This window comes from Argentina silus (assembly GCF_951799395.1).
Source record: "Argentina silus genome assembly, chromosome: 21".
Taxonomy (NCBI): domain Eukaryota; kingdom Metazoa; phylum Chordata; class Actinopteri; order Argentiniformes; family Argentinidae; genus Argentina; species Argentina silus.
This window is the reverse complement of record NC_139675.1, coordinates 12810834-12816833: the sequence shown is the minus strand read 5'-3', so window position 1 is coordinate 12816833 and position 6000 is coordinate 12810834.

The following is a 6000-nucleotide window of genomic DNA, read 5'->3' as shown; positions in this document are numbered from 1 at the left end:
TACTGCCTGGGCTATTGGGGGAAGAAAGAAGAGCGAAAAGCATTGTGAAAACCATTGTGGTCCCTCTATTTTCTATTGCAAGGTAGAGTCTTTTTGTGCAGACCGGACACCCATCATTTCTCAAACAAACACAAAACAACATCCTTTAAGGCCCCAAAACAAAGACATGGAGACCTGATATAATAATTGAAGGAGAGAGGGGGAGGTGGGTGAGTGAGAGAGGGGGAGGTGGGTGAGAGAAAGATGGGGGCTGTGGGTAAGTAAGGGAAGGGGGAGGGGGAGGGGCAGGTGGACGATGAAGGGAGAGGGGAGGTGGGTGAGGGAGAGAAGGGGGGGAGTGTGAGGGAGAGAGGAAGGAGGTAGGTATGAGATAGGTGGGGGGGGGGGGTGGTGGTGGCTAAGAGAGAAAGAGAGGGGGTGGGGGGTTGAGTGAGGGAGGGGTGGGTGAGTGAGGGTTGGGGGGGGGGGGGGGGTGTTTGTCTCGGTAGTCAACCATCGCCTGAGGAAACCGCGGTTGCATCATCAGCTGATGGTCAACGAGGTCGTGACATGAAAGAGAAACCCATGAAAGTGAAGGTGAAAGGTCAAATAGGACCATTGTCATCACCTCGCCATCTAGCATCTCCCAAACCCAACTCGCCCCAGGCAGAACCGGACGACGAGACTAACTGACCCTTCCTCACCATGTGAATCGTCATCGACAGCGAGGGATAGTTAGCGACCGGCATCGAAACATCTGGACCTCTGTATCCCAGTCGTGAGCCAAAAGGCTGCTACATGGTCCTTGAATGGCCTCTTTCTTCTCCCCTTGTGTTCTTGTGTTGTTAAACAAGGCCCCGGAGAAGGAGCGCAGAACAACAAAAAAAGAAAAGCACGACGTCTTTTATTGGGCCTCAGCGATTTGGAATAGAATGACGAGAGCAGCAGCCCAGCACAATGAACATTTCCCTCCGCCGAATCAGAATTGACTCGGAGCCACCCACCACGGTTTAGAAAACCAGAGTCAAACTGCCAGTCACTGTGGTCAAGTGCTTTCGGTTGGAGCGGTAATGTACACTGGAGACCTTTAAAACCTCCAAACCCTCCCTACATTGTCATTAAGGGGTTTATTTCATTATGGAGAGGCAGGGGGGGCGGGGGGGGGGGGGGGGGGGGGCTTTTACCATACTCATTTTGGCTTGTGAATCACATATGTACTTAGGGGAGAAAACGAGGGAGAAGGAACAGATCGAAGAAGAAGAAGAAGAAGAAGAAGAAGAAAGGGGGAATATTCTTTAATCTAATAATATGAGGCTGTGATTATAGGCCTTTCTCATTGTGAGAGAGAGAGAGAGGGAGAGAGTCCTTGGGATCTCATGGCTTCTGCGTTGGCCACATGAAACGAAGGCTGCGCCGGGGGCCTACATTTGGTTACGCTCCATCCCTCCTGACATTCATTCTTCTGCGGTCATCTTAATGAGTTTCTGTGGGAGCAAACGAGGGCCATTTTCTGTTGTTTTTCTGTTGTTTTAGCTACAATATACCAACATTACTGTACAGTTATGAAGTTACAGGATGGTTTTGAATCCCGTGTATTTGACGCCACGATAACAGCGCAACTTCCCTGGAAGAGATGACACAGAACAGCTTAAATTCTTACAGGTACTGTAGCTCCATTTCCAAGCTTTACCAATTGCCAATTTCCAAGGCCTACATTTAATGAAGCCGCCATTGAAATACAAGCCTTGACACTCTTGGCAACGCACAGGATTAAACAGTTGGTAAGAGCTGCACCATTCAGCATTAAAAACTGTTATTTATCATAAAATGTGTCTAGGACTGTTATTTGAATACAGTATGCTCCGGTCATGTGTTTGGTCATTGGAGAGGGTGACTTGTACTCATAATTAGTCTGCATAATAACACGCACCGTCGCCCCCTCCTTGCGTTTCGGATTCCTCGTCTTTACCCCTTGAATGTCTTCACTCAGCGCTTTGTTTTTCAGCTGTTGTTCCCGTTGCCGTGGAGACCTAACCCGGTGCGCCACCATCATTTATACGGTAACAAGTGTTTTGCCATCATTCGGGGGGAAAAAAAAGGTGTTCTTAGGGGAGTACTAATGCTAATTTCTCGTGACAGTGTCGAATCGAACGGGTTTTTTTTTATACAGAGTATCGTTTGACCTGCCAGGGAATACATCATTCCCACCGCAACAGGACCCAGGTCTCTCTGGCCTTTGGCTGAGCTGGGGAAACTGATTGTGTTATTTCTGGTGCTGTTGGCCTCCTGGGACGTGATAATACACTCCGGAAAAAAGAGAGAAAAAAAAAAGGGTTCTTCGGCTTCTTTGAAGAACCCTTTTTTGGATCCGTGCTCTGTAGAACCCTTTCCACACAGAGGTTTCTACATGGCACCAAAAAGGGTTCTCCTACAGGGACGAGCCAAATAACCTTTTACTTCTAGGTATTGAGTGAGGCGTATACAGAACCCGGCATACAGTATTTCAGATAGAGGGATCAGGATTTAGAATGCTGCAGAAGGTTTTATGGGCCAGAGTCGAGACTTGAGTCAGACTAGAACCAGATCTCTGATCATCACAGCCCACTCTCGCCTCTGAGTGAAGCACATCCCCCATGTCCCAAAAACATTTCAACTCCAGGCAGGACAGCCAAGGACTTTCAGAACTCAGCATTTCTAGATTATGAGCAGTAACACAATCTCACATGGCCAAGGATTCTGGAACAAACTCAAGGGAGATTGAATATGAATGACACTTAAAATTCTGCATTTCTTGATCACTTGATCTCACATGGACATTGATGATAGGGACACGTCATAATAAAATTCGGAATGAATCCCAAAAAATCTTTCCAATCCAACAGCTTCTCTTTTTCAAACCACATAGGCTTTATCAAGGGACTGGCTCTCATTGTTCTGAATTGAAATACATCCAGGCAGTGGATCCCTAAAGGTTTGTTTGAAACATATATAAATCATTCCACTTGACACCAGTGTCTCTGCAGAAACATGAGAGCCCTGATGGTAAACACAGACATTTCCATAGGCTCCAGGACGACAGAGAGAGAGATAGAGAGAGAGAGAGAGAGAGAGAAAGGGGGAGGGAGAGAGAGGGGGGGGGGTGGAGAGAGCGAGAAAGGGGGATGGAGAGAGAGAGAGAGAGAGAGAAAGGGGGAGAGAGAGAGAGAGAAAGGGGGAGAGACAGAGAGAAAGGGGGAGGGAGGGAAAGAGAGAGAGGGAGAGATGGAATATATACATCCAGTAGACTCATGTTCTGAGCAGCCAGACATGGGGCAAGTCATCCATACAGTACCGTATACTGTCTGCCAGGCACATGTTTCCTCATCCATGTCCTGTTCCTGATCTAAAATCAATATCACAGCATGGGTCAACACAAAGGAAACATCACTCAGGGTGCATGACTCCTTTTTTTTTACCTCCCAAAACAATGGTACATTCTCCCATAAAGGAGAACCAAGACGTTTTTAATCAACTCTCCGTTCTCCGAGTTTCAAAGTGTAGCTTCTCAAGCAGTGATAAATCACAGCCTATCAGAGGCTGGAGCCAGCGAGGACCGGGAATCACACTGGAGTGAGCAGGACGTCGCCCCTCGTTCCTGTGAGAGAACCCCCCAGCACGCCGCTGATGAATGATGGGAATGGGAGTGTGTGTGTGTGTGATGCCACAGGAGAGGAAAGGCCAAGGTAAGCTATCCTGTGGGATCCGCCCCAGCCTGTGTGTGAAGTGGGAAGGGAGGAGAGGGGGGAGCCGGGGTGGTGGGGGGGGGCAGAGAGGACGGATGTCTCCAGCCTTGATGAGACTCTGGCGTCCCTTTGTTATTTGTGAAAACAAAACACAAAAAAAGAGGAGAGGACAGGGAGGGGGAGGGAAGGGGGGAGAGCGAGAGAGAGAAAAGCAGAAGGGAGAAGAGAAGAGGCAGAGAGGGAGAGAAGGAGAGAGGGAGGGGAGGGAAGGAAAGAGAGAGAGAGAGAGAGAGAGAGTGAGAGAGAGAGAGAAAAAAGGTTTGAGCCAGTCACGGACAACAATGCAGTCTGCTCAGTGACAGAGACATGATGTCACACAAGAGGGGTCCCTGGTGTGGGGGGAGGAGGAGGAGGGGGGGGGGGGGGGGTGAGGGTGTAGGTAGCTGGGTGGGGCTCTCCCTCTCCCTCGTTTTTGTGAATGAACGGTGGGAAGGGGGGGAGGGGGGGGTTGGAGGGGTGGAGGGAGTACAATGACAGGGCTCACAACTTCACTTCCGAACGACGGTCATTTGAAACAGTTTGATTTCCAGGTCGTTCATTCATCCTCGGTCCCCACTGAGCACAGCACTCTGAGAGAAAAGAGAGAGAGAGAGAGAGAGGGGGGGGGGGGGGGGGGGGGGGGGAGGGATAGAGAGAGGGAGGGAGGGAGGGAGGGGGGGAGGAATGGAGGGGAAGCCTGGTAAAGCATCGCTCTCTCGGGAGCTCAGGGGGGTGTGTGTGTGTGTGTGTGGTGGTGGTGGTGGTGGTGGTGGTGGGGGGGGGGGGGGGGTCTCGTTGTGCGGTGGTGGATGGAAACAGGAGATGAGGCATATGGTATGTGAAAGGAGGAAGGGGAGGAAGGGATGAACTGGTCCCGGTGTGGAGGTTTGGTGGATCACGTTCTCTTCACGTGGGGCGGGTTCACAGTCTCTCTCAGGCCTCCCGCCTCGCCCCATTCCCACACACACGCACACACACACACACACACACACACACACACGCACACACAGCAGCTGCTCCTCGACAAGGAGATGGGTCACTGCACTATTCTCTCACACAAGAGCAGGTGTGATACAAAGACGTTTTTAAGAAGTACACTGTTTTTCCAAGTACAGTATAGACAAAGCATGCCCACTGTGATAGATCCTTTGTCAGATAGTTCCGGAAGAAACAACAAAGATGTCATCGCTGCTCCTGGAATAGATCACAGTTTTACAAACCAGATCCCGAAACAACAAGATCAGTCGCGAATGGAATTCAGCTGCTTTTTAGGGAGTCTGCGTAATCAATTCCCGTCCCCTTCCATTCCCTCTTTCGAGGCACCCTTGAAGAACGCTCCACACGCAGCGCGCGGCGCTTGCCAAAAATATTCATGAGGAATTTTCTCCGTTTGATTTGCGATACAGCGCACGATGTCCTCGTAATTACAACCTGAGCGTGTTAGCGAGTACCCGGGTGGCCTAAAAAGATCTATAAATACACTGCTGTCTACACTCTTAATACATGAACAGTCACAAACCGGGAACGTGGACTTGAATCTCTCTCTCTCTCTCGCTACGTGCAGGCCATGCACTTCTGCTGAACTGACTCCCACTCCAGAGGAGGTGTGGGGAGAGACAGAGAGAGAGAGAGAGAGAGAGAGAGAGAGGGAGAGAGAGAGAGAGAGAGAGAGAGAGAGAGAGAGAGAGAGAGAGAGAGAGAGAACAAACAATGTTAGCCTTGAAACCACCCAATAAGCAACCTTTAGTGAACGGGGTCGAGGCGCTCGCTCTGCCAGATGACCCCGGGTCTCCACGGAACTGGAGACTGGACAAGCTCACCGTAAGAGAACACTCACATCCAGACACACACACGCCACACGCCACACACACTCACCGTTCCAGAATCCCATTCCTGCATCGTCATCAGCACCGCAAGGAGTTTGAGCCTCCATTAAGACAACTATTACATGTGAGCGTGGGGGAGTAAACAGGAGAAATAGTGATACCCCACAGTTTGCTCAATTAGGCCTACACGGAGTGGAGTGACTGGTTGGCAGGGGCCTTGACGATCCAGGCCGGTGTATGAATAAAAATCAAGACTGAGGTTGCATGACTTCTGCAGGCCCGGCATGTGTTTCTGCGTTTCGCGGTGATTGCTTACAGAGACAGCTGGCTCCCACTGGCTCCCAGCTCAGACTTAGAAATCAAAGTCGGTGGTGGAGCTCTGTCCATGATAGACTACTCCACCAGCTTCTGCTCCGCTCTGGTACTGGAATGAA